Source organism: Rhinolophus sinicus, linkage group LG03, assembly GCF_036562045.2.
Source record: "Rhinolophus sinicus isolate RSC01 linkage group LG03, ASM3656204v1, whole genome shotgun sequence".
NCBI lineage: Eukaryota > Metazoa > Chordata > Mammalia > Chiroptera > Rhinolophidae > Rhinolophus > Rhinolophus sinicus.
Window position 1 is genome coordinate 6,753,991 of NC_133753.1, and position 26,889 is coordinate 6,780,879.

The 26,889-nt window shown below is 46.8% G+C and overlaps 1 long non-coding RNA gene across 1 annotated transcript; it reads left to right on the plus strand.

Annotated features, from left to right (window-relative positions):
* The first annotated feature begins 8,933 nt into the window (after window positions 1-8,933).
* On the plus strand, window positions 8,934-11,589 carry LOC141570809 (uncharacterized). The gene is made up of 2 exons (XR_012495262.1): window positions 8,934-9,037; window positions 10,635-11,589. It is a non-coding gene; the product is annotated as an uncharacterized LOC141570809 (long non-coding RNA).
* The last annotated feature ends 15,300 nt before the right edge of the window (window positions 11,590-26,889 follow it).

Below are 26,889 nucleotides of genomic sequence, written 5' to 3' on the forward strand. Positions count from 1 at the left end.
GAAGGAAATTTCAGCCTGCCCCCTTTCTCCACCCTGAGCACCAAACCCCAGACCATGATAGGTCTTAGCAAGAGTTTAGGGGGAAAATCCCACAGGTAGAGAGAACACGGACACCTTCGAAACAGGTGTCAGTAAATGCGCTTCCTGGAGCTCAGTGAGCCCCACCACAAACATCCCTGCACGAGATGCCCTGAGACGCCTGGGTTTTGGCCCCATCAGCCCGACGGTGTGGCCCACTGTAACTGGCCACATAGCAAGTGAACGGTTACATGATACCACTGGCTCTGAGAGATAAAAGTTCACAGCCTGGCTTTATAACATTTGAGTTATGGCCAATTGCATTTCACACACACACACACACACACACACACACACACAGATGACAGATTCCTAATATTTCTATAGTGAACACTGGTTACTTTTCCTGGGTTTAGTCCTGTCTCCACCTCTTATTGACCTTGGGAAAGTCACTTACTGTCTCTGCACTTCAGCTCCTTTATCTATCAAACAGCAATAGTGATAATAGCAATAATAATGACCTCAGGACGAACCCAGCCACACAGAGCTGTGAGCATAAGGGGAATAATAGAGCAAGACTCGCACAGGTCGTGCTTGGCTTCTTGGAGACCTTACCGTCACACCATGGAAAGTGAAAGTAAGTTAGGCTTCGTCCCTACCCTCAGAGAGGTGAAGGCTAGCGGAGAAGGCTAGTGAAGAACTACTTCACATTTTATTTTTTCCCCAAAGCGAAAAAGAGTTTAATGCTTAAAAAGATACAAGGAAGGAAAATGAACAAGGATGAAAATTGGAGGGAGGGAGTGATGAGAGCTCAGCAATTCTATATTTGCATCTCACGAAATGCTGGTCCTGTCGGTCCCTCATTCTCATTTGAAATGAAATACTGCCAACAGGGAATGTGCTCTTGGACTCAGGAGCACAAGAGAGGGGTCATCTCAGAACCACGAGGTCAGTGAGGAAGGCGTCCTTCGGAAAATGAGGGTATCAGCTTCTGCAGCCCACAGCTGTTTCTGGAACCTCTTTGTTTATAACTGGCAGTACATAAACTCAAAATTTTAATGCACGTTCAATTCAGATGCAAATGGCTCTGTCCAAGTGGTAAATGCGAAAGAAAGGCCAGGGTGACAGCAGGGACATTATTCCTTCCCGAACCATCTTGGTGTTCTCTGAATCACAACGATATAAGTTTGGGTAGTGAGCTATCTATCACCTCTGGTATGAGTAATGAGGGACCATCCTCCATACGTTCTCCCCGTGAGCTCGATGGCAAATCCAATTAGTTATCTCTGAGGACAACCCGTAAATATTATCGGGACATAAAATATTGTGGGCATTTGGAAAGAAAATACAGTCATCCAAATATTGATGTTTTTCAACTGAGCATAGGAATTGGAATTTTAGAACAGGAAGCAGCTTAAGACATAACTCGCTCATGCTCCTTGCTTCAGAGACGAGCAGTTGAAGGTCCAGTAGGTTCAGTTTTTGTTTTCATTCATTTGTCCATCCATTCATTCATGAGATACACAAGCCCAGAGGCCGCCTCTCTACGAGGCCCTGTGTAAAGGCTGGGAATTCAAAGGTAAATAACACACAACTGAGGACCGCACAGTCAGCTGTGAGAACTAGACAAGTAAACTGTCTGCTTTCATTTCCGAAATGACTATAAAGACAGGTAAACCCAAGGCTCTGGGCAGGACTAGGCTTGGACCTCCAATCCAGTCAGAGGTATCACGGAGGGCTTCCTGGAAGAGGTCACATCTGAAACGAGTCTTGAAGGCTGGGCTGATGTGTTTCTATATGCCCGGCATCTAGCACAGGCCAGGTGTGCTTGACATATGAGTGTATATGAAGAAATGATTGCTTACAGCATTTAAGTAACTACTATATTTGCAGGGATTGTTGTAAACTCACATGCAAAGTGGTGTCTTTACTGAGTAAAGAGACCAGATGTGAAACACCAGGCGGTGGGATGATGGTGACCTGCATAGTGCGTGCCCCATGCAAACAGGGTCAGTGTTTTTCATGCACAGTGTGGGCTCAGGGTGGCCGGAGCTCTCAATGTAGTCAACAGAAATTCAAAATCTAAAATTGTCTGACGAAACCTCCCTATTTGTATACTAGTTCATAAGCAACTGATTCAAAATGTTGAAACACCTTTTGAGGGAGGGCTCCACAGTAGGCATGCCTGGTCTTCTGTGGGCCAGGGGCTGCCAGTTTGTAACGTCTGATTTCTTAAGTGTGAGGAAATCTCAACAGAAGTTCTGTCTGCTTGATTGAATTGCATCCCCATTGAAGTTAATTGTAGGGATGGGGACATCGAGGAACACGGCAGATAATAAACATGCCCCTGTTTTTTAACATCCCCTCACTGAAAACAACAAACGGATGAATGAACAGATGAGCCAGACAGCAGAGCCCAGGGAGGGATCCTGGGCAGAGGAAACTGTATACACGGAGAAGACACGTGGAAGCTCAGGACACTGGTCAGACCGTACGTATCCTAAGGCACAGTGCTGGGATTCGAGATCACAAAGAGATAGGATCAGGCCAGGAGCCGTGAATACTAGGCCAGGGAACGTGAACGCTCTTCTGAAATTACTGCACAAGGACTCAGGCAGGATTCTCACCTGTTCTGTGACTTTGTTTCTCCAACTGTGGAATGGGGACGGCGGGAGTGCCTGCTTTATAAGGCTGTTATGAGAACTCCATGAGCCAATAAACAGAACGGGGCCCGAGGCCTATCGAGATGTCTGAACGGTTCAGTACTGCAGCTCTCATGATCGCGTCACTATTATGTCAGCCCTTGCCTATTTCTGCCCGTGCTGGACCAGCCAGTCCCTGGACACAGGAAATACTCAGGCAAGTGACAGCACTCCAGCTGCAGAGAATGTCACCTTGCCAGCAGTGCTGGGGTCCCTGCCAGGTCTCTTTCTTCACTCTATGTTCTCAGTGAACAGATGACAGAAAACGAGGCTGCTCTGCCTTTGATGGGCTCTCGCTGGGATGACAAGCTGGAGGCCTGGAGAGAGGAGATGCCATCCCCTTCCTGCTCCCGTCCCACGGGGACCTGGTGACGTGTCATTTGGAGATTTGAATTCGTGGATCCCAGTGGCTTGGACTTAAAGGAAGTATACGCCTGCAGAGTTTTGAACGGTGCTAAGTAGTCATGACAGCACCAGGTGCCACTCACCTGCTGGCCTACAGTGTCCAGGACGCTGCCCAACAGCACTGAGGCGGCAGTGATGGTCTCCACTCCCCAGAGGAAGAGACTGATGGTCTTCAAGTTCAGAGAGTTGCCGGAGGCCACACCACAAATGGGCAGGGGAGACGACTCAGGCACAGGATTCTGTCACTGCAGCCCAGAGAAGCCGGTTGTGGCACCACCCTTAGCGGGCCTGTCCTGCAAGGGGCTGGGTACAGGAGAAGTTGGATCTAGTGGGGGAGCTGGGTGGGGAGACACTGCTCCAGAGGAAGTGGGGGGGTGGGCATCACTGCAGTGAACACCCACCCTCACCCTGTGCAGGGGTTGCTTTCACTCCTACCCCCCATAAATTAATAAATAAACCCGGAACAAGAACAAGAAAAAAAAAAAGTTTCTGACTTTCCGTAACCTTTTCTTAGAGTTCAGGTTATTTCTTTAATGCATTTCTCTGCTTTAAAATTGTCTCCTTAGCCTCCCAAGGGAAACCAATATAATACACCATCACATTTCTCACTGGAGAAAAAAGAACACTTACTCTTAATAGGTGGCAATTTTGCCAGATGTTATTGACATAGTAAGTGCGAAATTTCCGTGATAGTCAATGCAGAGTGCAGCAGATTAAAGAACAATGAGCCACAGTGCAAAATGAAGTTTCAAAAGCCCCAGTGTCAAAGTCAGGGAAGGTGTGAAAAAATTACATCTTCGCAACACTATTAAAGAGCAAGTTTACTAATTACTGTATCCGGCACAAGTTTCAAAGTAAATTCCCTGAGACTAGGGAAAGTTTTACAAGTGTTATTTTTTTCCCTCTCCGCTTGTCAGCATTTCTTTCTGGGTGGCAGAGAAAGAGAGAGAGAGGAAGAGAGAGAGAGAGAACCACACGTGGAGAGGAGGGCTGGACCATCCCTTCCCGCACAGAACGGGAGGGGCTGCTGCGGGGCCAACTTTGAAGAACAAGCTGGGACGCCCATCAACTAGCCTCATGGACACGCTCTGGCCAATAGCAACGCTTTGTCCAGTGCCAGAGAATCCATAGGCCAGGCCCTGTGATGGAGGCAAAGTGGGCAGCAAATCCACACGGCACACCTGTGAGGCGGGACTCGTGCCCACCCTCCTCAAGAGCTGATTTGTAGATGAGGAAACCGAAGCTGAGACACAGCCCGGGGTCTCCAAGTCAGGCCCTCTGTCCCCAACGCGCCACCCCATCCTCTGCTGTTTCTTTCTAGTACCTCAGTACATTTTAAAGTGTTTTTGAAGCAGTGAAAATCCTTGTCCAAATGAAATATTAAACAAATATCGAAAATATAAAACAGATGAAAACATCTATTTTGCATAGGAGTGGGGCAGAAGGATTACTTGGGGTTCCAAAGTATAGCCCTCCTGGTTTTCTGTGTTCTGTGGGATCCTTGAATGGACTCCATCGATGACCCGTATCTGTGCGTGGGAGTATGTGTGAATGTGCACACACACACACGCACATGCACCTACACGCATGCACACGCATACAAACACATGCACACACATGTACATATGCGCACACATGCACCTACACGCAGGCGCACACATGCACACACACATGCACATGTACACACACATAGAAAGGGCTCATGGAATTTAACAGATTCCCAAAGACATTTGCAATTCTTCCCAAATTCAAAACATTAACTCTTCAGTAAATACCTGGCGTTGATCCTACTTGAGGCAGCTCCACTGACTCCTCTGATGAATGCCCCCAATTCCCTGAGACCCTGACTCAATAAAAACCACAATTCCTGGAAAATACAGTCAGGGCCAGCTAGTTTTTCTAATTAAACTTTTTTAGTCTGAGATAACTGGAGTCACGTGTGGTTGTTAAGAAGCGCTGCAGAGAAATCTGGTGTCCCCCCCGCAGTGTCGCCCCAAGGGCACATCTCCCATAATCACAGATAAGGTCACACCTTAACCAGGGATCTGATACAATCCTCTGACCATTTCCAAGTCCCCAGATTTTGTGTGCGCACGCGTGTGAAAAGCTTCTCAAAAGAGTGAACGTCCTTGTAAAACCACTTCGACTCTGGGGAGACCCACGATGAAAGGCGGAGTGACCCACCTGGTCCTGAGCGCGGAGGATCTGAAGGGCGCCTTGACCCAGGGTGAAGGGACCGCAGTGGGTGTGAAGCCAGGACACAGCTGTGGGGGTGCCTCGAGGCCCAGCCTGGGGGTGGCCGCTGCTCGGGGCAGGTGAGCGGGCAGAATCAGCCCCCGTCTGACTCACAGAGACTCAGATCCCACCAGCTTTACAGATGAGAGCCACTGCCCTGGGGGTTGCTGGGAGCAAACAATGAGGAACTGCCGGGGGTGGAGACAGCGAGAGACAAAACGGCCCACAGTTGTCAAGCCCATGGCTCTATACATGGCTTCTGCTATGGTTCCAAGGACTTCACTCACTCACTGGGCAAGAACAGAAATGCAAATGATACAGGCCGGGGCTGCCGTCTTGGGGAGATTCTTCATTTAGCATCCCTGGACCCCAATTTCCCCAGCTTGCACTGTCCTTTCATTCTCCTAGACTGTCCCCAGCCCTTCCAACACACAGACCCAGAGACGTCCAGTGACAGAGTCCTTCAGTGCTGGCCGGGACATTAGGTCATCAAGTTCAACCCCTTCATCTCACAGATGGAGAAACTGAGGCTGCAGAACAGATGGGGAACACTGCACCCACCCAGGCAGGGAGCAGAATGAAGCAAAGTATAGATATGACATCAATTATAGAATCCAGTGCGATGACACCCCAGCCACAGAGCTGGTCACCTGGCAGATCTGTAACCTCTCAGAGCCCAGTTTTGCCATCTATACCAGAGGTTGACAAACCATGTTTTAAAAACAGCTAGGGAGTAAAGTTTTTAGTCTTTGTAGCCATAAGCTCCCAACTAACTCAACTCTGCGTTATGGCTTGGAAGCAGCTATAAACAATATGTAAATAATTGAGCATGGCTGTACTCCAATGAAACGTGATTTACAAAAGCAGGTGGCAAGCAGGATTCAGCTCAGGAGCCACAGTTTGGAGACTCTGCATCTATATAATCACTAAATTAACACTTCCCTTGTAGAGCTCTGATGAATATCATCGATGGAGCGCATGGAATTCTCTAGAAGAATACCTGACTCATAATGGGCGTGTCGGGTATTTTGCTTTTTTCCGTAATGTGCAGTATTCAAACACATATCCTATGGATCTAATCATGGCGTGAAGGGTGCCTGCATGATGCTCAGATACTGGCAAAGTATCTTTCTCAAAGCTTTCAGCAGAGGCCTGCGGGCAAGGAACAGGAATTCACATTTTCAGGTAGGTCTTCTGTTTATATTTCAAAGAGGCTCTTGACCCAGCAAAGGGAAAAACACTTAAGTTACTGCATGTGATTTAACAATACCTTATCTGGAGACCTAAGGACAACTCACCAGGAACAAGCTTAACAGCGTGTGAAGCCGCCCAACAGCCCACAAGTCAACTTCAGGCAGCAGCTGGGCACAAAAACACTCACTGAAGACTTGGCTTCTTAGCTCAGACCATCAACACAGGTCAGAAGTACTCACACAGAGCACATGACAAAGAGCAGAGGGAGGGGTGGAGCGGCACATGCAAAGGGCATGAGGCAGGATAGCAGCACATCTGAGGCAGAGAGAAGAGCAGAGGGGCCTGGAACATAATGTACTGTGAGCCCTGGCTCCAGCTGGGTCCCAGCCCAAGAGAGGAGTACCTAGAAGGCAGGGAAGGCTTCATGGAGGAGGTGACCTGGGTATTGAAGAATGAATCCAAGCTTGTCAGGAGGAAAAAAAAGGAAAAGCATTTCAGGAGAGAAGCAGAAGATTCAAAAAACACCCGGGGGAGTGTGCCATGACATAGAATTTCAAGTACAGGAAAAAGTTGAAGTGGTAAAAGTATGTTTGGAGATGAACTCACACACAGGATAGGCACCTCGTCTTCCACTGCAGAGCTGGATGGAATCAGCCACACACAATGGGCCTGCAGGTAGCACCAAGAAAACCACCCTTTTGTGGTAGAACAGGCCTTGTTACGTTACGGTTCCCCACGGGCCCTCAGTTTCTTCGGGGCAAAGACTGAGTGTCTGTCATTCATGTCTCTGGTCCTAGGCCTCCAGCTGTGCCTGGTCTGGGGACACAGTAACTGTTTGCTGAGTGAATACACGAACAAGTAAATTCAACTTCATTTTATTTGTCCAGATGCACAAAGAACTGCCTTCAGTTTAATAATAAAACGCAAACTTCCCAGCCTTCCTTGGAAGGAAAAACCTTCTGTGCAGTTCTGGCGTTTTTTTCTGCGTGGTGTCACGAGGCAGCAAACCATCCACACTGATTTGGGTCCTGTTCACAAGCTCTTCTAACGCTGAACACGCCAGTGGCTGCTTTGTTTGCAGGGTACGTGTTATCTAGCTGAAGACATATCCTTCGCTTTCTCCTTTCAACAGCATTTATTGTGTCCATCTACTTCTACAATTCTTCTTCATACCTGGGCTCGCTTCTACCAAATCATTCTTCAACAGAAGTCACTTTAGTTCAAGGTCACAATTCTGTTGAGACATTTTGGGCTCAGCCTCTACCCAGAGATGGGGATCAAAGATAAAGAGGTGATGGTGTCTCCCCAGCACCTCTCTGTGGAGACAAACGAGAGCAGATTTGTTTGGAAAACCTTCAGGACCATCGGGTGTGGAATGTCCCTCTCATTGAAACCAGATTCTTCCTCAGGGACTCCCAGTAACCTGTCAGCTGCCATGAGCAGCTAAGAAGCAGTGGCCCCACTGTGCCCAGGAAGGAGATGGACTAAGTATTGTCCGTGAAAGGAATTGACTGCCCTTCTTCTGCAGAAATCTCTGTCTCATCTCCTTCAGACCTCCCCAGTGTTGCACATAAAAATCCAGACTCTGAATGTGGTTTTGTTGTCGTAGCTTCCAGTTTCCATCAGGGTGACGTATTATAATGCCCTGGGTTCTGTCAGCAGAACACTTTCTGTTGACAAAAGTGGCCAAAGTCAGCTCCTTTGCTCTCCTGTCCACATCTTGCCCTCAAGTCACTAAATTCAGCAAGTACGTATCACCTGATCACCAGAGCTTGCACTCTAGCAGGGGGGCAGACATAAAAAATAACCGCCCTTGCACATGTGAATGACTCCTCATTGAGGCATTCCTCTATTTGTTGTGTCAGTATTTATTGGACAGTCCCTACATGCAAGGAGTCTGGCACTTGCGGCGTGTGTGTCCAAAGAAAAGCCCGTCTTGGCACAGACAGACCTTGTTCAGTAGACAACCATCTCCGGGGGATTGGCTGCGATGCTGGTGTCGGCCTCAAGCTAACCTGAGTGAGGATTAGCCCTGCTCTGACCCTACTGGAGGTGAGTCCCCATGTCACCTTAGGTGTCAGTTTACCCACCTGGAGAAAGCAGGGGGTGGCGCCTGGCCCCACGTGGATATTGTGAAGGTCCCAGGAGCTAAGCTCCAGGATGACTCCAGGTGCCCTAAGATGTGATAAAGACAGGACAGCTTGCTATTGTGGCATCAGGACTTTGTTACTTTGCCTAGACCTGGGGTCAGGGTGCCCGACTCATTCTGGTTTCCCTGGGACTTTCCAGGTCTCAGAACGGAAAGTCCCAAACCTCAGGACCCTGTCCTCCCCAAACCAGGATTGTGGGTCACCCTGCTGACGTCATTTGAGGATCTCTCTCCTTTGGGCCTCTAGCTCGGTGGCTTTCAGATGGGCTGTGCAGGAAAAGCTTGACGATGAGAGAATTTGTTAAAATGCTGGTTCCCGCACAGGATTGCACAGGTATGTGTGTGTGGGAGGGGCGGGGGGGGCATGTCCAGGGCTACGTGCTGCCACTTGAGGCTCCTGTTTCACCTTGTCACTTAGAATCTGCTCTTCAAGAGGAGCCAGCTTGCCTTTTCAGAGGGCCCTGCCTGCAGTAGCTGCTCTCACATTTAATCCTTGCCACAATAGCCCTGATCTTTGCCCCTTTTTATGAGGGAGAGAGAGGCAGTGGCTTGTGTGAAGGAGGGAGGAGGGAAGACAGAAGGAATGGAGGGGACGGAGTCACATCTGTTCTCTGCCGTCACCCTTGAGCTTGTTTTTTGTTTTACTTTGTTCTGAGACGTTTGTTGAATAGGCCATACATCCTCGGGCTGGTTCGAACCACAGTGGAGAGAGGAGGCGGGGCCAACACAGCGGCAGGTATCTTCAGGAAGCATTCCATGGACACACACTGCAACTTGGGGCTCCCTCCTGCCAAGGGTGCCCTCTCCCTTCCTGCAGCTTTAGCTCTCTCTGAGTTCTGGCTCTGGCTCCCTCCTCTGCCCCTTCTGTCCTGGTCACGCAGCAGTGCCCACAGGGAGTCCCTAGTGCGTCAGCATCTTGTACGGATACTCTGTATGCAGACTTAGCGTGGCTAGTAGTTCCCTCATTGACCGCTCCCCACTGCTGGCTGGAAGTGCCATTGTTTCCTGAGCCCCCACCCCATCCTGATCAAGAGGCCATACTGAAGCAGTGTAACACATAAAAGTGGGGCCAAGGAGGGAGAAAAGAAGTAGCACTAAATGTTCATCTCTGCAGGAATGAGCTGGTCATCATGTCACCCCCTCTAGCTGGACTACTCCGTCGTATTAAAATCATGCATCGGAAAAGTTTGCAATAACTTGGACCCAACGCATGTGACATAATGTTTACATGAAGAATGGAGGATGCAAAATGCATACTGCATAGTTTCCTGTGCATGAAGCAGCTTAACAAACAAGTCACTGCATACAGAAAATTGAATTAAAATATATTAGTGCGTGGTGGGTCTTCGCAGAGAATTTTTTTTCTACTTTCTGCTTCCCAATTTATTGTAAACTTTCAACTCTGAGTTCCTATAATTTTTAGAAATGAAGAAAAACAACAAAATAAATTTTTGCATACAAAGTTCTTGTAAAGAGGGCTTTCTTAAGGTCAATGAAATGAAAAATAATAGAATTGAGGAATGTCTGCAAATGTTACCTAACCTAATCCTATACTTGCACAGATAAGAAAATAGAGGCCCATAGTTTCATGTGCCTCTGAAACTGTGGGAAAGGCATTTGCTTGGCCTAACCCACAGAGCTATCACATAACCATGGAGGAGCAGAAATTGTCCTAGAAGCAAGGACTCAGTGAGGATTTCTCCGCCCAAGTATGGTGCAGGGGCTAATAATCTGAGAATTCTTGCTTTTTCATCCCATCCCTTCCCTCCAATGCTAAACGTCCTTTCTAAAACCTTTTATCAAAGTTTCCCTCACGTCTGGGGAGGCTTAGACTCAACAAACTGCCCATTTCCCATCTACTTTGCTGCTTTTTATTCACCCAACAATTTCACTTCCACATACTTAAAAGCGCTTCTCCTTTCTCTCCACAGCTTCAATTTCCGCCACACCAGAACAGTTTCGTCTGACTGGCATTGCTCAAAGTTGTATGTGGACAGCTTGGGTGGGAGCCCGCAGGCTCCTGCTGCCACCGGAGGGAGTGAGGCTTTCAAACGTGAAGATGAGAAGAAGCTGAGCGGGGGAGTGTCCCAGGGTCAAGAGGACATGTACAATAGGGAGGGAAGCGAGTCTGATGGCGGTGCCTTCTCAGTCGTGTGGTTGAGAGGGGCTGGGAGCATGAAGAAGCTCAGAATAAAAAGGAGAGACACGATGAGTCAGAGAATGAAAGGGAGGGGCAGAGGGCAGACTACGCCCACACTGACTTCTCAGGTAGAAAATGGCAACCTAATTTGAGGTCTCGTCTCCCCCTTCCGCACAATGAGAGCTGCCCAGGTACTCTGCCATGACTGTAAATGCGCTAACAGGCATTTTGCCTCACAAGGAGCCTGGACTTGGGGACGAGCGTGAGTATCGTTCTGGTTCCAAACGCATGACCAGAGGCTGGTTATTATCAAACATTCCTGAATTTAGTTTCTTAGTCTGTAAAATGGAGGTAAGGTACAATCAGAACATCTCTCTACAGCAGTGAAGACTGGATCCAAATCCTGGCCCCTAAACTGTGTAAACTTGGGCAAGTGAATTGACCCCTTCTGCCTCAGTTTTCTCATCTGTAAAATGGGAATAACAAGGGTGCCAAGTGATCTCCCAGAGCTGTAGAGAAGACTAATTGAGTAATGAAAGCCGTGGAATGGTGCTTAGCAAGTGGTAGAAGCTATAGAAGTGTTTATTTTCATGATTATTATTCTCGGTGTTGTACTTATGATAAAAGTGTGATGGAACCCCTTATATTTGGGAAGTGGGTAGAATCAAGGGAATTAAGCCTCCACATTGATATGTAATTTGTATTCTGATTTAACGATCTCTTTGAAATAGAAACATGTTTCTAGAGTTGCATGACCAAAAAAGGTGGGAATAGGCCAGCTTACTTGTGAGCCCAAATCACTGAATCTTGCCATCCCCCAATCAGGCCCCACATCCACCCACACATGTTAAGCCCATGGCCAGAGCAAAACATTCTATGCCCCCAGAACAGCCAATAGGGATCCCCTCCGAAAATGTGAGTTTCTTGTACTGCACACCTACCAATAACAATGAGGAAGAGGAGGAGGAGAGTAATAAGGATGATAATTAGAAACACACACACACAGCTCGCCAAATATTTGGAGATCCCTGTCTGTCAATCAGTATTTGTATTGCCTGTAAAGTCTCCTTTCTGCCTTTTTCAGCATGTTCTAATACTATCTTGAAACTTTTCCTCAAGTGTCCTCCCCTGGTTCCCCAGCCTTTCTCTGGCCTTTCCTTCAGCTGCTCGTTTCCCTGACTAACTCCTCCGAGGTCCTCAGGCCGTTCTTTGCTTCCCTTGACCATCCTCACTTCTTTCAGAATCACTTTTTTCCTTGTCTGTATCCTTCTCTAAATGGTGAGCCCTTCTAAGGGAAGGGACAGGTCTTATTCATCTCTCAGTCCCCCACCTGGAATGGTACAGATCAGACAGATGGGTGGACAGTGGTCAGACGGATAGCTGAGTGAAGAAATTGGTTGCCAAGTATCAGTGGAACTCCTGAGGCACAAGCAGATGTGTTTAAGCACACACACAGTAGAGGCCGGGACAGGAGGTCAATAGCTCAGGGGGTGAGAGAACGGAGGTGCCAAGGAGTGGAAGATAGGTCATCTAAGTTTTGATCTCATAATTCTGAGAATCTAACAGGGCTTTCCTCTCTGTGGGTGCAGAGAGGATTTCCTTAAGCCGGGATCCTTATAAGAGCCAGACATTGATCACACATAAAAATAAATTCTGGGGGCCAGCGCGGTGGCTCAGGTGGTTGGAGCTCCATGCTCCTAATGCTGAAGGCTGCCAGTTCGATTCCCATATGGGCCAGTGGGCTCTCAACCACAAGGTTGCCGGTTCGATTCCTCAAATCCCGCAAGGGATGGTGGGCTCCGCCCCCTGCAACTAAAATTGAACACAGCACCTTGAGCTGAGCTGCTGCTGAGCTCCCAGATGGCTCAGTTGGTTGGAGCGTGTCCTCTCAACCACAAGATTGTGGGTTTGACTCCCGCAAGGGATGGTGGGCTGTGCCCCCTGCAACTAGTAACAGCAACCGGACCTGGAGCTGAGCTGCGCCCTCCACAACTAAGACTGAAAGGACAACTTGACTTGGAAAAAAGTCCTGGAAGTACACACTGTTCCCCAATAAAGTCCTGTTCCCCTTCCCCAATAAAATATTTAAAAATATATATAAATAAATAAATTCTGTCCAAAACTATGACAAAAGTATTTGGAAACTCAAGATGTCAGAAAAGAGAAAACAATGCCTAAAATCCACTAATAATCCAAGATCCCATTGGTTGTCCAGACTGGTAGGGACTTTATTGCTTACCTGGAGCCTTGGATATACAAATTATGTCACATGTACACTTTTGGTAGCATAAACATGTCCCAGTAGATGTACAAGATTATATGTTTCATGGCGTCAAAACCCCACTGCGATGCCAATTGTAGTATTTGTGCATCGCTTCCCATGTATATCTTCATGCTTCCCAAATCGCCCATTTATAACCCTTAATGCAAATGCCATTTTTAAAATCAATTCTTTCCTCTGTTAATTTAAAGACTCCAACATATGTCAAGACAATACAGGCAATTTCAACCAAACAGCAGTTGGCAAGAGCCAAGATTTATGCTCTGTTTTTATCACATTGAGATACAACAATACCAGAAAGGAAAAAAGAGAAAGACAAATCCATGGGATTTTAATGAATCATTTTGTCATCAAACAATACATGGTAATGTGGGGTCAGCTGAAATTGTAAGTGTAGACTTGTGCTTCCCCGGTGAGTACAGGGCACTTCACCCCACAGCACAGCAGAATTTCTGTCCAGCTTCTTCTAGCCATCTCCCCACGGTGTCATGCAGCCACTGATTTCTTACAACACTGTATTGAGCACTCTCTGAGTGTCAGCCTTTGTGCCGGGGGCTTGAGAGCCCTAAGTGGATGACGTAATTGTCCATCAGTGGGTACAGAGTCGAGCCTAGTACCCAGGACAACGAAGTTCTAGCTGGGATGCCATCATGCTTGCAATGCGATGGCTCAGACAACCCACTTAGCACACTACTTGGAGTCTGGTAAGCATTTCTGGTAGCTACTCTATTCGTTTCAGATTAAATACAGATGCAAGTGAGAACACCTGTGTGGCCTTCTCCATCACGTTGGCCTAAAGAGACAAAGCTGTATCTCTCTCACATACGGGGCAGCGGCCAGCAATCTAAAACTCAGTGGTACTCCATGGAGCCAGACACCCAGGCTCTTTCTCTTGTTGCTACTCTCAGCATGCCTCCATTTCCAAGATGGTTACCCTGTGCTAACAGGGGGGAAAAAATGCGGTGGATCCCAGAAATTTCACCAGCCACTTGTGCTTACATCTCATTGGCTAGAACCTCATTGCATGGCTATCAATAGCTACGTGGGATTATGGGAAATGTGATTTTTATTCAAAGTGCCCTTACACTAGCCAGAATGCTGCAACAATTGAAAGTAAGGATGGATATTGTGTGTGTGTGTTGGAGGGGGTTAGGGGGCGATTACATCCTGCCACAGTTCTCTGCAACCCCCTTCGTCGTGGATTCTGGACTGAGTTTTCCCCCATTCTGCACCTTCTTTTGCTCTTCCATAAAATAACAGGTTAAACTAGATGGTTTCAAGGAACCCTCCCAGCTCCCAGTAAGTATGAAGTGAAAGAATGCCTGAATGAAAACAAACGAATATCATCTTTTAACGTTATGAAGTAATATAGGAAATGAGCACCACTTTGCAGCTTGTTAAAAACACAGACCACCCAGCCATGCCCATGCCTGTTAGTTCTTGAACATTTGAATCAAAATTTCCCTGATCCCACAATCTTTGCAGCATTTTGACAGAAAAGTTTCCTGGCTCATCCGTTTTCCATATCGGCTTATCACCCTATGTGACAGAGGCATTTTGGTGCCTCTCTGTGTCTTTCTTGAATTTCAAAACTATTCCCATCAAAAGTTAGCGATGCCTTTTGCCAGCCAAACCTGACACGAACATAACCAGCAGGTTTCAGAGGAAATTAAAGTCGGATCACCGCCTACCACACCCCATCCAGCTGCAAGGAGACATGCCTTATCAATGCTTCGGTTTTTAATGTTCAGATATGTTAAGCCAGCTTGTGCCAGGATTTACTGATTAGTTCCTGATTTGGTTCATAATCATCAATGGCAATGCCTTCTGCAATGATCGCTAAATTAAAAAAAAAAAAAAAAGCTTACAGGTAATTTGTTGCGAGACGCTTGACAAAGATATGGGTTCCCATCCCACAGGAGTCATAGTTAATCAATGATGATTTCATCGAGAGTTTTTATTTATAGCTAATGCAAACGTTGAAAAAAGTGCAGCCATTAATTATTAGTAAGTTCTTTTTTTTTTTTAAGCCGAAAGTACAAGTTGAATAAACGTACTTTAAGACACTTAAAGCTGAGGCATTCTTTATAAAATGACTAGCTAAAGAGTCCCTTGGGCTGCCTTTTAACTGCTTTCAAAGCTCTAATAGCACTTTTTCCACCAAAGACACACCCCTTGAATCCTCTGAGAGATACAATAGCATAATTGTTCTTTTAGGTTTCAAGGCCTTGACATATCTGTCAGGGAAAGAATGGTGAATAATAATACCAGGACTATTTTATGCAAATTCCACTTAGAGGTTTCAAGATTTCCCTGAGATGGATCTTGCCCCCTTGTTGACACTGGCATTGTCACATTAGCTTTACATAAGAAAGTGGTTAGAGTTTTCCTTTTGTTAAATAATGCTCATTAAAAAAAAAAAATCTTTAGATAAAGTTAAAAAACAAATACAAAAACAAAGAGATGGAAACATCAATTTGGCGATGAAGTACAAGGAAAAACAGTATTCACCAGAATGATTTTTGCCCCTGCAGCGACTCTCTTTGCTAGTGGAATTCTGCCTTAACAACGTAAACCGGGGTGGCTTACAATGAAAGGCTACCAAGATGCAACACAGGCAAATGCACATGTCACACCCCCAGCACAGAGGCCACGTGGACAGATTCTCCAAAGGCCTGGGTTCTGCATTCATAAGTCCTCCAGATGGAAGAGGCTTACAACCATCACGTCTTTAGAGCAGATCAATAAATACGGTGAATGCAAACCTCAACCCACTAGTCTCAGAAGAAGGTGATAGGATCACATTTTTTAAAAAATTATGTAGTGTTAGAGCTAAGAGACACCTGCAAGTTCATCAACCCTTCTAGCCCTCCAGCAACTCAGAAAATCCCTATTAGACTATCAAAATATCAATCACAAATAAGGCTACTTCCTCTGAAACAACAGAGCAAAACAGGCCATTTGTGTAGACAAGAGTCTAAATTATTAGCAACCTGGCTGCTCACGGAGAGAGAGAGAGAGCTCATCCCAACCCATCCATCCATCTGTCCGCCCACCCGCACATTCATCCATGCACAATTCATTCATTCATTCGTCATATCTTTACTGGCCACACTGGATGTGCCAGACCCAAAACTCCATTCTGTACATTTAGGCAACAATTGGACATATTCCCTGCCTTCTAGGATTTGTAATCTAGTGAGAAAGACAGACGTATCAATGCATAGAGGAAAGGTAAGGGAAGAAACTGAATATCAAGAATGTCTTTGCATATAACAGGTTCTTATTTCCTTTGAGTGAGTGGATGCCAGCGTTCTCTAGGCTTCCGTTGTGCCCTGGGAGTGAAAGCATGACTGACTTATGCCAGGACGCCACGCTGCAGGGCAGGGATATCCAGCGAGGAGCTCTGCCCTGGAGAGCTACCCCTCCTGGGTGATCAAGGGCCCCTCACACCCCCCATGACCTGATGGCCGAACTAGACTTGGCTACTCCCAAAAGGGAGGCTGTTCCTTAGTGTTCTCAACCCAGATTGGCTCCTCATGGCGTGTGTGACTTTGGCAAGCCACACCCTGTCTGGGCCTCAGGTTCCTCCTCAGTCAAACTGCCTGCACCACAGGGCTTTTTTGAGAAGCCAAGAAAGGACTTGGATGGTGGAGCTAAAATAAGAGACATTTATTTTTTCACAGTCCAAGAGGTGAGAAGTCCAAGACCAGCGTGTCAGCATGGTGAGATTTGGGTGAGGGCTCTCTTCCTGACTAGCAGACAGCTGTCACCCTGCAGTGTCTCAAGCAGAAAGAAAGAGGGACAGCAAGCTCTGTTGTGTCTCCTCTCATAAGGGTGCAAATTCCAACGTGTGGACCCCTCCCTCACCACCTCATCTAACCCTGATCACCCCCACAAGGCCCCATCTCCAAATACCGTCACACTGGACATTAGAGCTTCAACATATGAAGCAGGGCCATGGGGGGACGCAATTCAGTTCATACCCAGCGCCATAACGCACACACACACGGGCAGCAACAAACACAACACTGAGCAAGCTGGGGGGGTGGTGGCACTAGGCAGACATGCTGTGTAGACTAACTTCTGTAAGGAATAAGGACACAAATGACTCCACAGGTGACATGAATGGTAATAATCTATTGACAGTTGGTATATGCCAGATGCTATACATATTATGGCATTTCATCTTCCCAAAAGACCCACAAGGTTTTTCCCATTTTACAGATGTGAAAACTGAGACTCAGAAAGGTAACCTGCCCAAGTCAGACAGCCAGAAAGTTCCTGGGCCAGGACCGAAGGTATATAGGACCCCTACGGGAACATGGGACCCAAACCCTTTCCCTATAATTAGGGAAGATGGTGAACAGGCCTGTGGCTGCTTGAAAACATGTCCTTGAATCCTTTGGCACTCCCCCCTCTGGGGAATCTGGAGGTCTCTGTCCATCCAGGACCTTACACTGTTTGGAATAAGCTCTCGGCAGATGTAATTAAGGCAAGGATCTTGAGATGAGAACATCTTATATTAGGGTGTGCCCTAAATCCAAAGATGGGGACCCTATGCGATGGAGAAGATGAAGACATACAGTTCCCCAGGGTGGGGTGAGGGGGGGCACGTGGAGATGGAGGGTGAGAGTGGAGTCACAGCCCGAGCCAAGGACACCTGGGGCCACAGGAAGCTGGAAGACGCCAGGAGGCATTCTGCCCAGAGAGCTGGGAGGGAGCGCGGCCCTGCCGACACCTAGATACCTCATCTGTGCTGGCCTTCGTGACTCCTTGAGGTCATGGTCATGTGTGCCTTCCAACCTGTGCTCCGCAAAGAAACAAGTCGCTTCCACCTTGTTCTCTAGAACATTCCTTCTTGGAGCCCTGAGCAGCCATGTAAGAAGTCTGACTGCCTAAAGGCTGCCATGCTGTGAGGAAGCCCAGGCCACATGAAGAGGGCAAGTGCCCATCCTTTATACCCACAGCCCCGGGCACCAGACACAGGGTGAAGGTGCTTCCAGGCAACTCCAGCTGCCAGCCCTTCAGTCACCCCGATTTCCCGTCTTCCTGGCTGAGGTCCTACAGATCATGACCAGAAGAAAGCAGCCCAGCTATAATTTTACCAAATTCCTTTGGTAAGGAAAACAATCCGATGGTTGTTCATCCCGCTAAGGGGACTGCCATGCAGCGGGCACAGGGACAACGGTAGCACTGCCGAGCTGAGGGTCTTTGGAGACCCCCTCCCTGCCTCCTCATGAAAGGTTCATTGCCTCTCGCTCTACCCAGCTGAATCTCAAGGCCAACGTGGAAGGAATGCTCTCAGCCTCCACCAGGGCACAGGACACAAAGCTGAAGGAAGCTGTGCCCTGGAGCACAGCTGAGATCAGTGTGAAGAAGGACACTCTGGGCCTCAGAGACACCTGCAGCTCTGTGTCTTCATCCCACCAACTGGTGTCTTCCTCCCACTGGCTGTGTGACCTTGGGTATGCAACACAACCTCTCTGAGCTAGTTTCCTTATCAGTGACGTGGGGGGTAATTGCTGCTGTGACATGATTGAACACAGGCCCAGGGTCTGGGCTGGCACATAGCAGCCTCTCCATAAATAGTACTTATGCCCATTCTCAACCTTTCTCACCTTGGTCTGTACCACGCATACCCTAAATCTCTGACATGGAACATGGCACAGCAGCGGATGTTAAGATTCCCTTTTATCCTCACCTGGATGAGAGGAAACCACTTTCAAGCCAGGAAGAGGAGAGATCTGCAAGGTCCTGCATCCATTTAACGTCTCCCATGGGGGACCAGGAGGCTTAATGTTTAAAAAATACTTTGAGATCCTGAAAGCAAAGACTTTATACAAATGCAAGATAATCATGATAATTAAACCCCTGTTGTTGAATATAGGGAGGCCTTATTGTTCCCTCATCCCGCAGTAAGCAAACTCCTGGCGGACTCTTTAGAGTGCTGAAGAGATAATTTGCTAAATCATATACCACTGCCCTGAAAGTCTTACACACCTACAGCTGGAGGCAAGTTCATACTCAAAAATAACGCTAACAGCACAGCACTTCACGGTTTACAAAGCACCAACAGATAGCTTCTCCCACTCCAGGTTAGTCGGACCAGGAGGGCTAGAGGTGAGAAATTATGCCTGGTTGACACATGGGGAACGTGGGAGACAATTTCTAAGGTCCCACGGTGAGTTTCTCGACTGTTTGAGAATCTCAAATCTGGAAAATATAGTCAACATGTAGCCCCATAGCCACATTTTATGAATGAAGACATACGTTCAAAGAGGTGAAATGATGGCACAGAGTTACTGCTAGCCACAGCTGCCTCTGTGCCAAAGTAAACATGCCACCCCCTCCTCTACTGGGACATGGTTTGAAACAAGGCTGGATTTCAACACACTCACTTGGCCAGGAGCCTGCTTGCTCTCCACTCAAGAATATTGCTGTTTGTTTGTTTGTTTGTTTGTTTGTAATATAGGTTTTATTATTAGTCAGGTATTATAGGCCACCATATCAGGAGACAATTGTCATTGAAAGATAGCTTGTTCTACTCAAAGATCCCAGAGGAGGGGGCTTATACTGCATGAGGGGGCCACCAGGAAAGCACCAAGGGCAGGAGGCTGGGGGAGTAGAGAACGCGAGCTGGAGCCTTTACAGCGGTTTCCATTGAAGCAACAAGTAAGTAAGGGTCAGCGGGCTTACGTACTTAGGATTGGCTAGTTTGAGTAATTTCAGCAGACTCTGGGGCATAGGGCCCGGCCCTAGTCAGCTGGTACCTGGTCCTGGGAGCAGGAAGAGAGCCACCTGGAGTGTGGTTGCCCAATAAAGGTGGTTGGGGGTGTGGGCTCTGAATTGTTTGGTTTGCATGTGAAAGGCCGGCTGTGTGCTACCCTAGACCCAGGAGGGGTGGTCCCTGCAGAATCAGCAAGTCTCCAAGATACCAAAGCATGGAAAATAAAGAAGAAAAAGGCATGGTTAACACAGGCTTGAAAGGACTTTAGAGACCATGGTATCAAATGAACCCATTACACAGATGGTAAATCTGAGTCAGATAAGTGAATATAACTGGACTAGGGCTTCACTGCCAACTGGTGGTAACCAAGGTGATCTTCCAGAAATACCGCTGACTAGGTCTTATACTTAAACCCCTCAGTACATTCCCACTGTTTACAAAGTAATCTCCAAGCACCCTAGTTTAGGAGCCACGGTTCTCAATGCACTGGCCTCACCAGCGTCATCTCCATCGTAGCCAATCTCAAACGTTAGGCTCTAGGGGTGTAGAGCAATGGCGAAGGCTTTTCTGTCTTGGGGCATTTCTGACCTTTGTTCCTACTCTTCTCTCTACCTGCCTAGAATTCCTTGCAACACTTTCCAGCCAGGAGATCTTCTCTGCATCTTTGAAGATTCAACTCAGAGCTTACTTGCTCTCAAAAGCCTTGGCCGAAGCCCCTGATCCTGGGCTCCCCACACCTCGTGCCCACCTCCGCACAGCGTTGCCATGGCACTGACGTCTCTATGTGCCGTCCGTATCCTCCCCTGGACGGCAAGCTGCCTGAAGGCAGGATCACGATTCACTCCTCCACCATCCGCCTTCAGCATCCAGTATGCAGATAGCACATAGACTCCCTCAAGTATTAAACCCAAACCCAGCTCAGCACACAGGACTCCTAGTTCAGTGCTCCCCTTGACACATAAACACTGGAAAGTCATCCTTCGATGTCCGTAAAAGCAGAAGGAATTATACATTGAGCAACACTTTCTATAAGCTATATATTCGAAACTCATAATATAGCTGTGATTACTTTTGCTGGATTATACTTGACATTTTGCTCCTTTGTCAGAGTCAGCTGGATTTTCCGAGAGAGAGAGAATGTGCATTTCCAAATCACGGGCTTTGAATGGGACTCCCTAACCTCCTTTTACCTGCACGTGTACAACCAGACCTTGTTTGCCTGGGCGCACTTCGTTCCCACTGATTTAGAATCTGCAAATAGATATCTTCTTCCAAAGTATACCTCTCCACAAAGCCGACCCACTGAATCAAGCTCATTATCTCAAGACACCTCTCTGGCCAGAGGTTATGCTTTTGGAGGTGTATTAATCTCTTTGTCTAAACAGCACAGGCTTAATTGCTTTAGATCAGAGTTGTACTGTTTTGAGTAAAAGGGTGTGATTAATGCGAGCTAAGGACGTTTGGATGGGCGCAGACTAATTCACTAGCATACACAAGCCTATTATCCTCAGAACGGTGAGAGCTTGGGGAAACCTGCCCCAGCGAGCAACTTTCTTCCCCCCTCAGGAAAATCACAGAAGCCTGAGAAGGCTGTGGAGACCCACCCCCAGAGCAAACTGGGTACCATAGACGTGGTACCCTGGCCTCTTGGAATTGTCACCTGTAGCCCTTGGGCAGTCCCCCGGGGAGACGTTGACACATTTCACAATGTAGAAGGATGGCTCTCAGCAGAGTGGAGAATGGACCAAGGAAGGTCAGCATGGAGGAGGCAAAACACAAGTTGAATAAAGATGTGCGGTTGTACCTGGAACAGTCCCATGGATTTGGAGCGCTGAGAGGGTGCAGGAGTCGCGAAGTTCCCTTGACTTGGACGCGAGTCTTTTTCGGTGCATACACACGGGCTGTTTCTTCTGTTCTTGGCCTATTTCCTCTTCCAAATTGTGACCAGATGCGTGTTAAATTAGAATTAATGGAGCTCCTTGTGGCGCACTGAATCTGAGCTGGGCACAGTAATAGCTTCATAACACATCATTCAACCTTTCTCCGAGGTTAAAAATTATATACTTAAAGCTTTCGCATATTTGTCTACAGTCTGAATGATTCCAAATGGAAATGATCAGTCCACTTCATTAAGAGAAGACAAGTTTAAAAAGTCAGCAATGAGCATCTAGTGACGGTTTGGAACCCAGTGACATTTTTAATACAAACATCCAATTCTTGATAGAATTTGCTGGGCTGCCGTCACTCACTGCAGCCACAGTTTTTGTACCGTATGTTTGGGTTGGATTCTTTACACATTACTTATTTCCTGGAAAATCTTCAGACAGGTCTGGACTGCATAGTTATAAAAATTATTGTAATGTATTTTCCATGCATATTAAATTAGCTCCCCAGACTGATAAAAGGTTGAAAAGCTATTATTCTTTATTCTTCAGTTTACTACAACCCTAAAGTAATAGCCTTCTATTAAAGTTTATTGATTGCTCCCACTGTTAACTAGCAAGTTGGTATATAAAAATAAAACTGAGAAATCTGCCATTTCTTCCTCGTTTCTTTTCGCAGCATGCGTCCCTTGAGTAGGATTTCAAAGGACCCATGTTGGTTGTACTGTGAGGGATCACTGGGGTTTGGGGAAGTTTGGGTTCAATTGTTGATGTTTGTTTGTTGCTTGTTTTTGTATTTCTGAGACATTAGAGTTTTGAGAAAGACTGAGTTTTTTTGTTGTTTTTTTCCCCCCTCTCTTCTTTTTCCCCAAAGAAAAACACGAGAGGTCTGGCCTGAAAGAACATCCTGGATTAGTAGGCCCATTGGTTGCATGATTCATCCATTCACTTCACAAACAATTCTTGACCACCTACTATGTGCTGCACCAGTCCGGGCATAGGGGCTTAACAGTAAGAAGCCAGACAGACTGACGGGCACTTTCATGATGCTCACTTTCCAGTGCTGGGGAGACCGAGAAGTAAGTAAAGAAACACAGCTTTACCCTATTAGACGGTCATCGATGCTGCAAAGAAAGCAAGGCAGCGTAATGGGGTAGAGGATGTGCTGGTGACTTTTATGGGTCAACCTGACTGGGTCACAGGGTGCCCAGATATTGGGTCGCACATTATTTCAAGGTATGTCTGTAAGGTGTTTCCGAATGGGATGAGCATTTGAATAGGTGACTTCAGTAAAGCAGATGGCCCTCCCCAGCGTGGGTAGGTCTCCTCCAAGCATCGAAGGTCAGAGTCGAGCAAAAAGGTGGAGGAAGGGAAGATCTGTTCTCTCTGCCCGACGGCTTTGTAGCTGGGACACTGGTCTTCTACACGTGGCCTAGGACCTAGACCATCAGCTCTCCTGCTCCTTCGGCCCTTGTACTTGGACTGGCCCTGCACCATCAGCTTGCCTGGGTGTGCACCTTGCAGACAGCGGATCGCAGGACTTGTCAGCCTCCATAATCACATGCGCTAATTCCTTGTAATGTATACATATAGCTCCTATGCCTCTGTCTCTCTGGAGAGCCCTGGCTAATACAGGGTGATGGCCATGTTTACATCAGGAGATAGGAAAAGCCATTCTGATGGATGACATTTCAAACCCCAAGGTGATGAGGGACACAGCCATGCAGATATTCAAGCTAAGAGAACTCAACAGGGGCTCTGAGTGTAGCAAGCAGGACACCTTAGCCTAATCACAAACAATAAACAAATATTTTTGGAGCATCTACTAAAGAACACAATATCACACCATACCCTGGGAACAGAATGATCAATAAGACAATAAAACGCAACCTCTGCTTCTTCCGGGAGCCTACAGTTTACAAAGACGGTCATCATGTAAAAAGAGTACCAGGCAGCCTTGAGGTCTTAGAAGGATGAACAGCAACCATCACATACAAACAGCTACTTTCAGGAACCACGTGGTAAGTGTTGGGCTAGGGTTGGTCAAGGAACATTGCAGGAAACCAGAAACGGAACTTGTCTGTTTGCTGGAGGTGACCTCTGAGCTGAATCTCAAAAGAGGAGTCAAAATGAGGCAAATGCCAGGCAAAGGGACCTTCCCCATGGGCACGAACCAGCATGGAGGATGACTTCAGCAGTGCAAGGGCGTGGGAGGCAGGGAGGGGCAGGAGAAGCCAGTGGGAACAGGGTTGAGTTGACGCAGGGAAGTCAGGTGTTATCTGGTAGGCGATGCAATCTGAAGGGTTTCAAGCAATGATCCTGTTTGTCAGATAGATCTGCCAGCCAAGTAGAAAATAGTGGGCGAAAGAGTTTTAGAGATAGAGATGGCACAGCTCTGACTCCAAGTCTCCTCAGCTATAAAATGAGAGGAATGGTTGAGATGATCCCTAGATTTGCAATGAGCTCTACAATTTATGAACACTAAGCTATCAATAAGTAACTTAAATGCTCTCTCTCTCTATCTCTCTCTCTCTCTCTCTCGCTCTCTCTCTCTCTTTCTCTGGCACAGGTTTTAGATTTCCTTGAACTGTTTGTGTATTTTTCCAATGAGTAGCTACAAACCCTCCATACTGATTGTGGAAAACAAAACATGCTTTTTTTTTTTTTTTTTTTTTTTAACAAACTGATGCTTTCCCCTCAGCTGGCCCCACCTGGACATGGATGTGTATGTGTATCTTTGCTTCTAAGGTTGATGTTTATTTTTTTTCTCCCTTTTCCCTCACTTTGCAAATAAAAACGAGTTTTGTATTTTTCATGTTCACTCTAAGTTACAGCTCTCCTATCAAAAACAACATTCCTGCCTTGAAATAGTCGGGCCCAAGAAATGCGGGTAGAACAGACGTGGGAAATATGTAACTCATTTTTATCCTTGTGTGAAATTCTAAAAAGGAAAACTGGGTTACATAAAATATTACACAGTAGAGGGACACATTGTGGAGCTTCCAGGACACAGGCTGAAGATCATCTGTGGGAGAGGCATTGAACTTGCTTCTAAGGGAGTACTCTAGAATCTTCCATGGCACCTGCAGTGAAGTCCATGTAAACTGGTTTTGAGTCTCCAAATAATTTGATGTGTGACCTGCAGTGCTTTACTTTCACTTTAGGAAGAAGGCCAGATGATGACTCTCTCTGCCTCCAATGTCTATGACACAGGGTGTAGGAGGCTGGGTGAGACACTGTGGCAGAGATAGTAAGCTGTCTACCAAAATATGAGTTTCTTCTTCGTCAGTTGAGAGATGTCACTGGCCAGCTCAGGACTACATTTCCCAGACTGCTTTGCATCTAGCTGGGTCCATGTGACCAGTTGCTACCAATGGCATCTTGAGTGGTTCTTAAGAAGCCACTGCATGTTCTGCATTATCTCTTCCCATCCAACCATTGAGCAGAGGAGAGCAGAAGGAAGGACCCTGGGTCCCTGAATCATGAAGTGGAGGAGGGCTACTGCCGAATACAAACACCCAAACCAGTCTGTTATGTGAGTGCTAAATAAGGTGTTTTCTTTTTTTTTTCTTTTTTTGGAGATATTAATTCTAAGAGATACAAACTTCTATACTGTTAGCCACTGGAAGGTTTGTTAGTGCAGTTAGCATTACCCTAAATAACACAAAGGACAACTGAAGAGACTCATTTTTGGACGTGGTGCTGAGACCTGAGGGACCTCACTTGACCTTCTGGGCCTTGATTTTTTTTTGTTTGTCATGTGAGGGGATTCTCAATGGATGACAGTGACATCTCCACACTATAACTCTGTGACCTCCATGGTGTCCTTCAGACCTTAAAGAAAGGACCAAGCTGAGCAGCTCAACTTTGTTTGTAAACTGGAGATAATAGAATCCATCCTCTCAGGTTATGATGAGGCCCAAAGAGGCTACCACAGGTCACTTAGCATAGTGCTCGCCACATAAAAAGTGGTCACTATTATTTTTGCCTTTGCTGTCGTTATTATGACTATCACAATGTAATTCTGCTGAATTTATAATACTGAGAAGCTGGTATTGTAACCCTTGCTACTTGCATTTGTCAGGGGAGAATGCTGAGGAAGGCCACCTCACAAAGACTGCAGAGTCCATAGAAAGCAGAGTCTGGACTCGAGGTCTTCTGCCTCCAAGCTTTGCCCTGTGCAGGCCGACCTGCGGGGCGCTGCTATGCACCCTAAACAAACACTACAGCTCACTATGGAGCGTGCCTCAGGGCAAGAGGGAAACACATCCAAACGAAAGATGTGTGAGCTAGTTGGCTTCTCCTCCAAGACAGATTTCTTTTCAACAGGCAGTGGGACAAGGGGCCGGGAACGGCTCGTTCTGCATCCTGTTGTATAAATAGGGATGGGACAAATGGCTTGGCTAAAATAAGCATAGGCCTGAAACCTCACCGAAACTGGAATGTAATCCAGACAGACTTTTTCTTTCCATTTCTTTCTCTCTCTCTCTCTTAATTATTATTGTTTGAGGACTTAAAAAAAAAAAATTCCATTCCAATTTTGTTCTCTGAAATTACTTATTCTGGCCCAAAGAAAAGGCAAACATGTATAGAAAACATAAATGGGGAGGGGAAATAAAAATACCCACTGGGATTAAAAAAGAAATTAAGAAAAATCAAGAAACCCAATACACTTTGGTTTGTAGAAACTCCCCCAGAATGGCGATTGTCAGCTTCCCCACACAGAGGTGAGGCCTCAGGGCTAAGTTTAGGGAGCTCAGCCAAATGGACTGAGAGGGTTCAAGCAATGATGAATATTGCTTCCTGGCAGTTGAAACATAGGTCTGCCTGTTCCAGGGCAAAAAGGAGTCATTAGTGATTCGAAGGGACATTTCTATCTGCTATTGTCTTGATGTCTCAAGTGCCCTGGCTGAGAGACACAAAGCTATGTCACCAAATTTATCCCTCCCCTTATCTTTCCAGGGACACAATGCAAGTGTTTCCATCTTTCTGGTGCTTTAACTGGGAAGGCAATACAGCAAGGAGTACGATTCTCATCAGTACGAGTATCCAAGCACAGAACGGGCCACTGCTTGGCAGGGCCATTGCAAAGAAGATTCCAAATTAGCTGACACATCAGACTAGATCAGTGACTCTCAGCCACATGTTTCTG